At 47.5% G+C, this 14,428-nt stretch overlaps 1 long non-coding RNA gene across 1 annotated transcript; it reads right to left on the bottom strand.

Annotated features, from left to right (window-relative positions):
- Positions 1-2,006: 2,006 nt before the first annotated feature.
- Positions 2,007-14,207, bottom strand: LOC128790275 (uncharacterized). Its single transcript, XR_008431681.1, has 4 exons — positions 14,032-14,207; positions 12,699-12,821; positions 7,497-7,613; positions 2,007-7,118 (listed from the first exon to the last, which is right to left on the bottom strand). It is a non-coding gene; the product is annotated as an uncharacterized LOC128790275 (long non-coding RNA).
- Positions 14,208-14,428: the final 221 nt, after the last annotated feature.

The raw sequence follows: 14,428 nt of genomic DNA, 5'->3' as shown, positions 1-14,428 counted from the left end.
TCAGCCGAAGTGGGGACAATTTCTCATCAGTGGCACATCAGCCTGCAGGCAGCAAGGCAGAGCAGAGCCCCTTGCTGGACTAGGGGAGCTGGGAGGCTGCAGGGCTCTGCTCAGCACTCTGCAGCCAGGAGCTCAAAGCATCACCTGGTTTGGCCATCAGCACTGCTTATCTTGGGGTCTGAATTAATTAAGCCCTGAAATGCACGGAGGGTGGGATGCAATGATGAGTTACAGCTCTCAGCTGGGTTCCCTGGGTCCTGTGCCAGCTGCTCCTTAGATCTGGGCTGGCAGTGCCAGGGTAGGGCAGCCCAGCAGCTACTTTAATTCAAAGTGGCTGTAAAGAGCTAAAAAGAAAATTCAGCTGAGTGCAGAACAAGCCAACAATGGTTTGGCCATGGTATTTTCATCACCTCCTTAAGCAGCAGAGGAATTGGCACGGAGGAGCCCACCTTAAGTCTGCAGCTGAATTTGCTTTGTGGCAAGATGATCCACATGACCTTGAAAAAATCCATAGTGGGAAAGTGTTTGCCTGTCTTGGACAACCCAGTGCCTCTGTTCTGGGAGCTGGGAGGCTGCTCCAATGCCTTTTGTTTCCACACTAAGGCAGTTCTCCCCACGACTGGGCCAAGGAAGCCTCAGCATATCTTACCTGTGTGGTGAATCCTCAGAGGTGGCAGCTCCTAGCAAGGATCCAGGTTTCACAGCACATGTCACAGCTGAGATGGCCACAATACACAGAGAATCATCATACAATTTCAGAAAGCTTCAACCCATACAGAGCAGCATCACACCACTTGAGAAGGCTGCAAGAATCTTCCCTTCTTTTTCTTTAGCCTTTTATACTCCGCATCATTCATTCAGTACACCTGAGTGTCCTCTGCTCCCTTTGGTGGTTGCTCAGTGCACCTGGGCACTCCATGGCTCATTGCTGTCAGTGCTGCTCACCTGCTCCTCACAGCTGTGCCCACTGGGGATGAGGCTGTGCCACAGCCCCACTCCAAATTACCACAAACTGTGTGCCTACATCCATGAGAAATTTTGGGCATTTGAATATATTTCTCTATGCCAGAGACCCTTGGTCTTTCACACAAAATATGTGGCAAAAAAGCAGGTTAAAACTGCAGATATGCAGCAAGCCCATTCCTTAAGTCATGCACATCCCCAGGCCAAGGTCTAGGTATTGCTTTTTGGTTAAAAAGAGGAGTGGTTCAGAGACAGATAAAGGACTGTGATAAGGAACATCCCAGGATCTGAGGTGGCTGTACTCAGGTTGAAACATCCAGCTGCTGTCTCCTGATGCAACAGCTTCAGAGGGGGTGACTGATCTGCTGCTGTGCCTATGGCACCTGGTTGGGATGTTCAGTCTTTACAAAACTTGGAGCTGCAGCCCAGGTGGTACCCAAGTCCTGGCTGCACATGGGAGCTGAAGCATCTGGCCCTGGAAGATGTTTCCCTGTAACTGCCTCAAGAGGCTCCTGCCCACAGGGGAAAACCCATTCTATGTAAATAGTTCTCCTTTTCAGTATCTCTTCAATATGTTCAATGTTTCACTTCAGCTTCTTCAAGAAAAGAATCCTAAAGAAAATTCCTGAGGATAAGGAAGATGGTGATCTTTCTGTCATAATCAGGATTTTTAGTAAAAAAATCCCATTTTTCAGAAAGGCTCCAAAAGCTAACTATTTTAACTTTGACCCTTTGGCAGCATCTGGAACATGCCCTGCAGAACATCATTAGGAAAATGGTTCCTTGCAGAATTTGAAATAAAATACATAAACAAGGAAAAGAAGAAGGGTCTTGCAAGTCCAGAGGCAAGTTGGGATGCAAACAATGGGATCAGGGCAGGACAAGTGAATGACAAGAAGTTACCCCAGGTTTGCTCTCTGATCCTTCAAAGAATCTGTGGTTGTAAGTTTTTTAGGGGATTGATGGAGTTAGAAACCTTTCTTTAGAAACATTACATTTATCTTGTAAATCAAACAACATACAATCAACAAGACTCCATCTGGTTCAATAGAAATAGATCTTTATTAATAACATGCACATCATACGTATATTTAAAATACATATACATTTTTTTCTACTATTCACTTTAGAAAACAATTTCATAAAAACCTTCAGTCAGGTCCCAGGTAATTTTAAACATTAAAAGGCTTTTTTTTTTACAGAACCAGTAGGTATTATTCCAATTATTTGGTGTATAATCACCATGTATTTAACATAATGCAGGCTCATGCATTTCAATAGAAATAGGTGTTCCTTTCTCTGCTTTGTCAATCGTGTCAAATATATGATGATATACTTGACAACACCTGCCACAGTTGTCATATGCAGCTGTGATTCCCTCCTGGGAGTGTTCTACAGGTGGTGTTTAAAATCTGGAGACAACTTTTTTACAACTTTCAGAGTTCCTGCGAGGAGCTCCTGGTACTGCAGGTGACCCAGAGCCCAACTATGGCAGAAACCAGACAAACAGAATTTCATGAATGTTGGAGAGGAAAGCAATCTGAAAAAAGAAAAGAGGGAATTGGCAAATCCCCTCTCGTGTTCATGGCAAACTGAGGTCAGGGTTGGGTTTCCCAAGGTCCTGCCAAGTACCAAATCAGATCTGTAGAGAGTGCACAGAGATACCAGCGATAGACGGTTTGTGGATTTACAGAACATTTACAAAGGCTCGTACGAGGATGGGACTTTAAGGCACAATAGTCCATATACTCCACACATTCATTGGAAAACAGAAGTTCAATTTACAGTGCAAGAGAAATGTATTGAAGAGCTGAAGCAGCAGCTCGGGGGTCACTGTCACCGATAAGGCGGCGATTGAGGGCGATCTGCAGCCCCAGCCCCCCACAAGCTCATGCACATGCTGAGCATCAAGCACACGAGGAGCCTCTCGGGCTCCAGAGTGAGGAAATCAGGTGATAACCCAAGCATTTACAGGATCAGGGCCCTAATGTCACAGAATCATGGGGTCATGGAATGGTTCGAGTTGGAAGAGACCTTAAAGACTGTCTGGTTCCAACCCTCCTGCCGTGGGTGGGGACACACCTGCACTAGAGCAGGTTACTCAGACTCAGTGTTGGGATTCTGCACCAGACCCCATCCACACCCACACTGTGGCCCCCACAAAGGTACCCCATGCACCCTTCACCAGCATGTCCAGCCAGAAAAGCAGCACAAAGAAAACTCAACTCATGGAGACACTAATTACAGCCAAGTGTGCTGCTATTCCCAGGTGAAAATTAATTGTCCTAAGCCAGTCATTTTCAAAATGATCAGCTCTCCTCACCAAGTCTGTCCTGCTTACCCAGCTCATCTATATTCTCTCTGATGAATATTCTATCTCCAAGGCAACTGAGTCAAAGGGAAGCAAGGACTTTCTTTACATCCAGTGCAAACATAGCCCATATGTAGGAGTTCCTAATGCAGTCATAATAGAACATATATATATATATAAAAAAATCTATCTCAGTGAAAGTTGACCACCTACAGACAGATTCTCACATCAGAAGCCAGAAGAGCTGAACTGTAGCTACAAACCCAAAAAAGAAAAATCACTGTATGTAGCTGTATTAAAATGCTGGTACCCAGTAACTTGGCAACTAAATGTTAAAATCAATGTAAGTATAAAATTCAAAAGGTGTCAAATATTTTGGGAGTCACTTGCAATGTTATTGCACATTTGTACTTCTTTATCACCCCATAAACTATTTTTAAGCATTCAAATAAAAATTTTCAGACCCACTTTTCAGCAGCACCAATGCTGGGCAAAGCAGAAGCAGTAAAAACTGAAGCAGACTAAAAGCATATAGAATAGCGAACTTTTGATTCAATTCCATATCAAAAAGTCATCCATAAAAAACTCAATTTGTTCTCTAGAAAGAAATAATCCATTTTAACAACTCCTGGAGCAAGTGAAAATTAAAAAAAGAGACAATGTTGTTTTCTTCAAGAAGACAGCACATGAGAAAAACATGACTAAATTATCATCCTCTTTCCTAGGTAGCCCAAGGAGTTTTGTGACCTGATGCAGATTTTTGTCTGCTATATCTGTTCAGTTATCACAACGCCTTCACAGAGAAGCTTTCAATAGGCAAGAAAGTATCTTCCTCTTTCAGCAGGCACAAAACCTCTTCAAAGGTGAATCTGACAGGGCCAATGTTTTTTTGTTCAGGTGAGGTTAAAGACTTTGATCCTACTGAGCTTTTTCGTTTCATTGAAATATTTCTAATTCTAAGTTAAAAGATTTGTTTATTGAAGCCAGAACCATCCTATGAATATAAAAAGTCAGTCAGCAAGAGAAAAGAAGCATTTAAGCATTTCCTGTACATGCTAGATCGTTATGAAATCAGATGAAAACCGACATGAAGAGGGGAAAAAAAAAAGCATAAATCAAACCACTTCAGAGTGGAAAATTACATGGTTTGAAAGATCAGAAGACAGGAGCAATTTTCCTTCACCATTTCCCCAGCCCTGGGTTGGCACGAAGCATTCCCGGTGCCGCAGAGGCCAGAGGGCTCCTGAGGGATAATGGCACCTCTCACAACAGCAAATGGGCTTCTCTGCCAGCTCTTACTGGTCACACTGGGGCTGTCCTGTGGACCTGATCAGCAGCCTGGGTTCCACCAGCCCCCTGTTGAAGTGGACATGGCCCCTTTCCACTGGAAATTTCTCAAACTACATTGAAACCATTTCTCAAATCATGCAACTGCACCAGCTACATGATTTTGGGCTGGTGCAAGCCCAGGGACAGCAGGAATCAAACCATGCACAGCCAGGAAGCTCTGAGGCTGAACTGCACTGGCTAAGGATTGAAAGACACTTTTCTAAGAGAGAAGTAAATATGACTTGTCTCAAAGCAAAAACAGAGATCTGAACAGTCATAATGACTAACAGCACCTCCCAAACAGCACTGCCCTGTTTTTTCAGCCTTCCCACAGTATCTGAGATGTTTATATTCTCCAGTTTGCAGGTTATCCTTGTTTTGAATTACACTGCTGACATTAATTTCTTTTTTCAAATTAAAAAAAAAAAAAAAACCAAAACTGTATTTTACTGCTTCCTTCTGTCTCCTAAACCTCTACTGACTTCTAACTACTGATACCAGAGTTAACTTTGTTCTTCACACCTTTTTGCTTTTGCCTTTCTGCCTTTTCTCCAGCGCTAACACGTGCCTGGGAGCTGTGACGATATGTGCGACACACACGACCAGGGCGCTCTGAGCAGGGTGACAGGAGGAATCTGGCACAAAAAGCACATTCCTGGCAAGCCACGGTATTTGTTCACACTATAGAATGCTTCAGAAATAGCATCAGCCACATCTGCAAGAGCAAAGCCTTTCAAAACAAATAAAAAATTATGTTCTTAGATATATATGTATATATATGTATATATATATATCTGCCTCCAGCTGAGTGTGCGCTATTATTTACTTTGTTTTAAAGCTTTAAAGTGGTGATAGCCAGCGAGGCAAAGCCAGCAGACCTGTAGGACTTTGACAGGCTTTGAACCATCTTGTGTTTGTTCAGCAGTTCTGGGATGCAGGTCCCTAACAGCTAATTTACAGGCTCGTTAATCACATTCCCCCAGGTTATAGTGCAATCTCTGCTTCTGACCCCATTGCTGGAGCATCATCTTTTCCCTAATGTTACTCTTTGGTATTTTCATGACGTAGCTTTGGCAGCTATGAAACTTTCCACTTGTAGTCATTCCATTTGCTGAACATCCCACATGCCATAGCTTGTGAAATATATATATTTACATATTTTAAAATTAATTCCCAGATTGAAATTAGACATTTCACTTAACCTGAAACATTATTACTAATGCTGAGCAGTTTCATCAGGAGAGCCTCTGAGGTCTTACCATCATCTGTCAGATACATTCATTCTCTATCTATGAGAGTTGTCATTGTTTTTCTGCCTTTTATAGTCCACATAAAAAGAAATTGCTGTCTATTCCCTAGCACCAGTGTGAACCTCGGGCCAAACAGCAAATTAGCATGCAAAGAAGTATTTGGGGAAACAGCTAGGGAAAGAGGCAAATGAAGTTAAGGGAACACTGATGATGGGCTGAAGAAACAATCTTTCCTGTGAGTCATTCTGGTTTGTATTAAAATAGCAAAGTAGATACCAGCTAAGAGATAATATAAGTAAAAAGTGAATGCAATTATTTAAAAAAAAAAAAAAAAAAACAACCCACAAACCCTTGCAAATCTCAGTATAGAGTGTCTGTAAGTAGCAAGCGAGTTCAGTCTCTGAAAATCCTAAGCTAAAGACTGATTCCTTTGGCACTGACTCCTTCATGGTCAAAGCAATTCTCAAAGAAACTTTCTGTCTACACTTTTACAGCAGATAACTTGTGTTTTACTCCTCACTGTTAGACTACTCCACTGCTTCGGGGGCTCCCCTTGCACCGGGGATGGTGTAATTTAACTGCGAGAGTGATTTGGAGCATCCGTATCTACACACAGGTAACTTTAAGTGCAGCTTTGTTTCCACAAACCGCCTTGCACGCAGTCTCTGCAGGTTTAGGACCTCTGTATTGCACCTCTCTGTGTGTACAGCAAGGTGCTTCACACCGGGGGTTAACAGCGGGGACTGCAGAGCATTTTCCAAAGCACCTTCCACTCAGCTCCCTGGCCTCCGCCTCCATTGCAAACACATCTGCAATTAGTGCCTCATCTCAACACCTCAACAAGCAGTCCAAGCATTCAGAAACAAACATCAGTGGGTCTAACAGCTACTTTAATTCATTTTATAAATAAGCAACTGAGAATTTTGCTCCAGGTGGCTGCCCGTGTAGCCCATCCCGTAGACGGCGTTCTCTGCAGAGTAAGGCACGATGCGATACGAGTGCAGCTCTTCATAATAGAGCGACTGGGAACAGCACTCCTGCACCATCAGCTTCAGCCGTTTTCGTGCGTCAGAGTAGGCAGTCCTATAGCACGGAGCCTCCTTAAAGTATTCATAGCTCTCCCTCTCTGTCTCTAGGTGAATCTTCCTCAACAGATTGTTAATTAATACAGACCTGCGGAGATAGGCTTCGGGGTCGTCCAGGAAGCGGAGTTTCTGGAGAGACAGTTTTAGGATACAAGTCCGGTCCTCCGGTAGTATCAGGTGCTGGGGAGTAAATGGATGTTGTTTTGATTTTTTAAGGTTTTTTAAAGCTTTCGAGTTTACATTTTTGCAATAAACTTTTTTTACACACTTTTTGTAAATAACGTATTGTTTTTACATTCTTTTAGAGAAGTAGAGAAATTTAATAGACTAGTAGTTTGTCCAGTGTCGTTGGAGAGGTGGCACTTCCACCCTCCAATCCACTGTCACCTTTAGAAAACTATAAATGCTAGAGTCAGAAAACAAACTTACCTTTTTTACCTTTACAATAACAACTCACATCATATTTTCTAGTATCCTATAGTAACAAATGAATGGGTCTTTAGCCTCAAGGAATGAAATTAGTGGGAGGGTGGGGTCTGGAGTGAGAGAGATACTCACTTTTGGACAATACTCATGGTAATCCTGATGTAAATGTTCTTCTTCTGCATATTTTCTCTTAAAGTAAGCTACTTTCGACGTCGTTAGTGTCTTTGGTAGGCCCCGAGCAGATCAGCTCTGCACAAAGGAGGAAAAAGAAAGTCAGTATTGGCCAGGGTGGCTGCAGCATCACAGTCTGGGGTGTGCAGGGCAAGGAGGGATCCAGAGGAGGAGTGCAGCCAGGACAACACTCAGCCTCAGCCTGCAGCCCTCAACCCGCTGGAAAAACAGTTGAGAGGCTGGAAAATGTGAAGCTGTCTCTGAAACAGCCACCCTCAGGCTTGCCAGCACAGCCAGCCCCTCTCCCTTGCCTGGAGTGACCACCACAGCACCGGGCACAGGCAGATCTCCTGGTCCTACAGCTGAGTGGGGTGTTGGGGCCAGCCACGGCCCCAAAGAGCAGGCAGGAGATGCTCTAGATGGGAATGTCACCGTGCACTGCAGGAGGGACCAGGATGGGGCCACCTGTGTGCAAGACAGGGGACCCTGTGCCCTGCTGTGGGGTGTGCGGGCCGAGGATTGGGTTTTGTTTTCCACCCATCATGCCCGGAGTTCCGTGGCTTCCCTGGAAAACCAATGCAGAGAGCATTCACTAGATGGTAGTGTTGTCTCAGAAGAGCCCCAGTGCAGCGGGAGGGTGATGGAATTGGTTTGTTCTCCGGGTGGCCTCAGTTTTTCAGGGCACAGAGGACAGAGGTTCAACATTTAGGAGAAGAAAGGGAATTACTGGGCTTTTGTCCTGTGACAAGAGCCACGGCGAGGTCGGTTCCTCCAGAGCTGAGCCCGGCAGAGGACCAGCAGAGGGCACTTGCAGCCAGGCCTGGCCGCCTGATCTCAGCTTGCTCATCTCCCTGGAAAGGTGACATGGTCCTAATTCAGCACCTTAATGAGGTCCATAATTCCAGTGGTACTCAGCCTGGGGAGCACTGGGTCCCCCTGAGAGCCAGGACTGGGCTCTGCTTGGCTATTCACCAGAAAACATGAGGAGCCCTGTGCATTTCTGGGAAGCACAGTCTCCTCCCAAACCATCCCTTTTATAAGAAATTTCTGTTACTTGTTTTTAAATGTACTTAAAAAAACAAACAAACAAACAAACAAACACCAAAAAAAAGAAACAAAAAAAACACCAAAGCTTTATTATACTGATGTCTAAAGGCAATCCAGGGGTAGAAAGTATCCAGAGACACTTCACAGATTAACTCAAAGTCGGGTCCTAAGGAAAATATTTTCTTCCCCAAATTGGGATCTCCTTGTGAGAGCATTTGAAACTTAGATTTTCTGAAAAAAAATAAAGGATTTGGTTCCCTGACAGAATAGAAAAGCAATAATCTATTGCACAGCCAAAACACAGACCTCATATTGCTGGAAGGATCCTTCCATGGGGCATGAGAGGCTCCTTGAGCCTTAGCTGCAGTTGGGGGTGATGAGATACCCACACAACCATTCCAGGGACTGACAGCATCTCTTCTTCACTGGCAGGAAGGAGCAATGTGTTGTCCCTTCCTTCTTCTACATCAAAAACCCACAAGAAGGGGCTGAAGAAAAAATCCCTTCCATGAGAGGATTCTTGCATTTTCTCACTGAATTTTAAGTCTGTGAGGATGGAGGTTTTTCATGAAGGATTCTGCAGATCTGTGCAGAAAACTGACTGGTGGAGCAACAGCCCATTTGGAGTCAAGAGCCCTCAGCCCTGCTCTGGGACCCATCAGGACATGGATGGCACTTCAGAGCAGCATTTCTCTGGACTATTGGGACTAAGAGGGACTATTGCTCTTACAGTGGGACAACACTGCCAAGGTTGTCAGGGTTCTAGTTGCCCTGGACCACCACACACATCAGAGATGCTCCCAGCACCCACCTCAGCTCTCAAGGGCAAGGGCAGGGCTGTGGTCTTCACCATTCCACTGGCACTGAGTTTAAATCACAGGTTTAAATTCATATGCAGCAACCTTCTCTGCTTGCAGGTTTCATTCCAATATTTGAGTTACACCAGAGCCTGGGCAGCCTGGATATTTAATTACTCTGATATCGTGTTCTCCCAGGTGGAAACCCACTGTGCTGTGTTATCTGAGCACAACAACAAATGCATTTGTCTCCCAGTGCCATGGGATGGGAGAACATTACAGTTCTCCTCACAGTGCTCTGAGGAAGACAAAGGTACAGACAGATGAAGTGACATTCCCATAGCCACCCAGGCTGTCAGGGCTGGTGCTGGCTGGCAGGAGCAGACAGAAAAATTGTATTTTGCTGAGGGACACACATGACCATCCTGGCAGTGGGTTCATTGAGCACCCAACTGGCATCCCCTTTCTGGGGTTAGGTTCAACACCAGCCTGGGACATACCCTTGGTTGGCTGAATTTAAATTTCTAAAGACCTTATGTCAACTAAAGCAGCAAAGTTGTCATGCCCTCCTCACCCCAACACCCATAACATAGTTTTGAAGCAAGGAAGGGGAACAACGACCAAGCAAACACCAAGAGCGTCTCTAGGCTGTAAGTTTGGCTTGAAATGTGCTCTCAGTTTTAAATGAAAGACTACTTGAGGAGCAAAGTAGCCCCAAGCTGCTCAACACCACACCATCTGTCAGCAAATCCCAGCAGCTCCAAATCTGCAGAGCTTGGAGCACCCACTTCGCCAGCTCAGCAGCTCCCAGGGGCTGTCACAGGTGGCTCAGCTCCCCGGGAGGGAAGGGGTGCTGCCTGCACACCTGCGGGGTGAGACAGTGAGCTGGAAGCACTCAAGTCCCATCCCAGGGCTGCTCAAGAGAAGTTCAGGGTCTGTTCTTGTGATCAGTGCAGCGGCCATCCCACCACCACTCATTTCATCACCATCATCTTCTGTGGCTGCCGCTGGTGCCCACACATCTGTCTGCAGGTTCAGGGGAACGAGAGCACGAACTGTGACCTTGCACTGTGCCCTCAACACCAGCAGCGATGCTAAAGCCCTCGAGGGACCCCTCTCCATGCAGGAGGCTCGCAAGGACCAAGCCTTTCTCTAACCCTTATTGGAAGTCAGCACTCCATGGCTCTGTGCGTGCCTGGGAGCTGCTTGGCTGGGGTTACAGCCATCCAAGGCTGTAGTAATGCCGCAGTGAATCAGACCCTTAGTGTTTTGTTTAAATATAAACATTGAATCAGTGCTTTTTGTGTAGAAGGCTATTCTCGCGAGCCAAGTGTTTTGACAGCTCCAGCAAGGTGGTATGAGTCACTGCCTCTGCCTCACTCAAGCTCAGAGACAGATACATCTTAATCACATTACGTTTTTTCCAGCGCTACACCACAAGTCAAGGCACGGGGCCAAATCTCCCCACGGGGACCAACCAGCACAGCGCTGAGTCCTGAGCCTGGGGTTTGTCCTTCCAGCCTGGATGAGCGTCGGGAAAGCGCATTCAGCGTCCCGGCAGCGCTCAGCCGCAAGCCCTCTGCCGCTCCCCAAGGGCTCGGTGCAATTTGCAGCGGCGGGCGGTGCTGGGGGGCTCGGCAGCTCCCGCTGCCCGGTGTTTACACCCCGCCGGTGCGTGCCTGCTCGGAATGCACAGCACATCGGGGCGCGGCGGCTGGAGCTGCCATTAGCGCTAATGGAAGTTCGGAATATAAATCCCACGCGCGGCAGTGAGGGAATAGGCGCCTGTGTCTCAGGCTTGGAGCTCTCAGAGTCAGCTTCGCAAGGGCTTTAATTGTACTTTCAACAGAGCAAAATGTGTCCGTTCCTGTTTATTTCTCCAGGAATAATTATGGTGCTCTATGGCGTGGTACTCGCAGAGTTATTAGGCATGTTTGGACAGAGGGCTGTCTTATCTAAATTGGATTGGAAATAGATTTATATCATGGCAACTTCCCATTTGAACTGCAAATTGCAGCAAAGTCACTTCACCTGCGCTCCTGCATCGCCCCAGTGACAGCAGCCCCTCTTCTGCATGAATTAATGCCGGGCGATTTCCACGGGGCTGCAGCCTAGCCGAGACAGGAGCTAAGACGGAGTTTAAAAAATGATTGAATATCCAGGGAAAAAACACCTGAGCTTGTGCTTTTGCATCTCAAACAACAGAGAGGGATCTGCAAGCCCCGGCTCTGCACAGCAGCCCCGGCACAGAACTTGTGCGTGAGCCCTTGGGAGCATCCCCTCACCTGCCTGCTCCCGCACCTCCCCTACCTTTCCTCGGGAAGAAAATTCCTCCCTGCCTGCTCAGCGCTGCAGAGAAAAGGCTCGTCCGAATCGATACTCTTTGGTTGTTGATGCAGACATCTGCAGGGGGTGAGCACGGAGCCGGCTGGCCGAGCCAGCCCCGCCAAGCTGCGCACCCGAGGTGGTGACTCAAATGTGCCGCTGCCCTGCAGGGCTCCTATCGCAGCCTAAAGGAGAGTGATCAATATGCGAGCTACAGCTGCCTGAGACGGAGACCTTCGCTGAGCATCTCTTGCGTGCTCAAACACAAAACCTGAGGCTTCTGAGCACACAGAAACTGGCCTTTATTATCAGCGGGAGACGTGACTTTGACATGGCAGGACGTACCATCACGTCCTTGCGACTGCTGTCAAACCGCGGTGATAAACTCCCCCGTCTCCAACCTTCAGAGCGCTCGCAATTAGGGGGTGCTCAGCTGAAACGTGCGCCTGGTTTCACATGCTCTGCTGCTGCTTTTCTCCTTTCCTAGGGCAGCATAAGCAGCTGGTCCCACTGTGGGACTCCCAGCTGATAATGCAAAGCTACCGGACCACAGGCAGAGGAACATGTGGATCGAAAACACATGCCAGCCCCAGGATTTCACGCGGCTGCCAATCGATGGCAGCCCTTCTAGCATATCGAGCCTTATCAGCCAGAGCAAGCCCCCTTTTCTTGACTCACGGCGAGGTGGGGACCCCCAGCCGCACTCTTGTCTGCTGGCTTTGCACTTTAAACCCGCCTTTTAGTTTGCTGATTGCTGTGCAGATCTCCCTAATTGCAGATTCTCCCTGGGCACAAGCATCTGAATAGCTCTCGTGAGGGCATGAAGGCATGAGACTTAATGGCTGAATGACTATTCCTGTCTCCCTCCTTAGAGTCCCACTGCTTTCCCCAAGAGAATAAAAAAATAATTCCAGGTTCACCCCCTTTCGACATTAATCCCAATAAATTCCCTCACTCAGCCCAACCAGCTGAAGTTTGCAAACTTGTTAGTTACCTGAGGATGCGGAGTCAGTCTGCAAAGGGTCTTTCTGGGGTAATCTCAGCAGTTCTGGTAAGATTTCTCCCTTGCACGGGCTCAGCGAGCATTTCTGGCAGCACGGCACTGCTGAACGGTCACCTGCCGTGGTGGATCAAGGAGAAACACACATGGCTCAGGTGGCAAAATCAGGACAAACACAGCGAGCAGCTGGACCACAGGAGGAGAAAGTGCTATTTCAGCATCCCCACAGGGCTCAGTAACAGGGATAAATAAGAGTTCTGATGTTACACCCAATTCTCTAACTTTGACCTTGCTTCCTGGAGTCCCTTTCACACATCAGGAAAGGAGATAAAACATTAAGAAAAAAAAACCGTGTCAGTCTCTCAGTGGTGTAACTATAATCCACTCAGAGCAAATGCTGCAAAAATACAGCTTGCTCCTCTAAATATCCGGATGTTTCTGGAGCTAGAACATTAATTCTGCCCCAATCACCTCTTAAAATGGCACATTACTTTCTCCATTAATTCTTGTCAACCTCAGAGGAAAGCTAAAGGGCTACTATTAAAACCATGCCATTATTTTGAGTAGCAGCATTAATTTTCCATCATACACTCTCACACTGCCCGCAGAGCAGTACAGGTCTGGGGAAAGTCAGATTCCCATTTCCCTTTAACAGGGTGCACATTTCAGAGTTTGCCTGACATACATTTTCCAGGCGGATGCCTTGCCTTCCGGGTGAAGCATTTGGCACGCTGTAGTAAGAACATCTCCCACTCTCATGGGGAGATACGATCACAGATACATGTGTATACTTAAACTCTGCACTTTTACATGTGTGTGCCAGAGACACTCAGACTTTTTGAGTATATGAACGAAATTAGACATGTCTAAATCCTACAAGAGAGAAAGGAAAAGAGAGCTCGTGTGTGTGCATACTCGCGTCTCGCAGCTCTAAGACAACTAAATTTAGACAGTTGTGTCATCCCAGAGGATGACAGCATTAACAGGCGATGGAAAGAGGAGCTATGGTTACTTTTCAGAGTTCAGCTCTGACCGTAAAAAAAAAAGGACTCTGATTGAAACGACCTTTTGTAGAGTCCGGCAGAGCAGCAGCACCTCTGCCCGTGGCACTGCGGGACGCGCGGAGCCTCCCTCTCGGCTCTTCCCTCTCCCACGCTGCAGCAAAGGCACGAGAGCTCCCAAACAAACGCAAAACTTACTCCACGCCAACAGCCACCTGCTAAACCCTTTGGAGCAGATCCCACCAGCAAAGCCCCACACCACCTCGCTGACATGGGCAACCCCACAGCTCGCTGCCCCCAGCCACCGCCGGCTCAGTGGCACTCACCCCAGCGAGCCCCGGCTCCAGAGGGAGGGCTGCTCCGTCCTTCCCTCGCTGCTCCTGGACGAGGTGGCGGCGGTGCTGCTGGTGGCGGTGGCGGCGGCAGCTCCTGCGGGTCCCTGCAGCCACTGAGGAGCGCATCACCTCCCGGCCGCAGCCCGCGGAGGTGGGTGCCCAGATGTTCCCCGCGCGGATTGGTCCAGCGGGAGCAGATGTTGCCCGGTTGCTAGGAGCGTTGCTAGGAGCGCTGCTAGGAGACGGTGACGCTCTCTCCATCACTGGCGCGACTCGAGGCCGCGGGGAGGGAGGGAGGGAAGGAGAGAGAGAGGAAGGGAGGAGGAAGAAGGGAGGAGGGAGGAGCGGGTCCCGCCACCGGGATGCTCCGCGCCGGGCCGGGCCGTGC

This window comes from Vidua chalybeata, chromosome 6 (assembly GCF_026979565.1).
Source record: "Vidua chalybeata isolate OUT-0048 chromosome 6, bVidCha1 merged haplotype, whole genome shotgun sequence".
Classification (NCBI taxonomy): domain Eukaryota; kingdom Metazoa; phylum Chordata; class Aves; order Passeriformes; family Viduidae; genus Vidua; species Vidua chalybeata.
The sequence above is the reverse complement of the archived record's forward strand: the minus strand, read 5'-3'. Positions and strand labels throughout refer to the sequence as shown.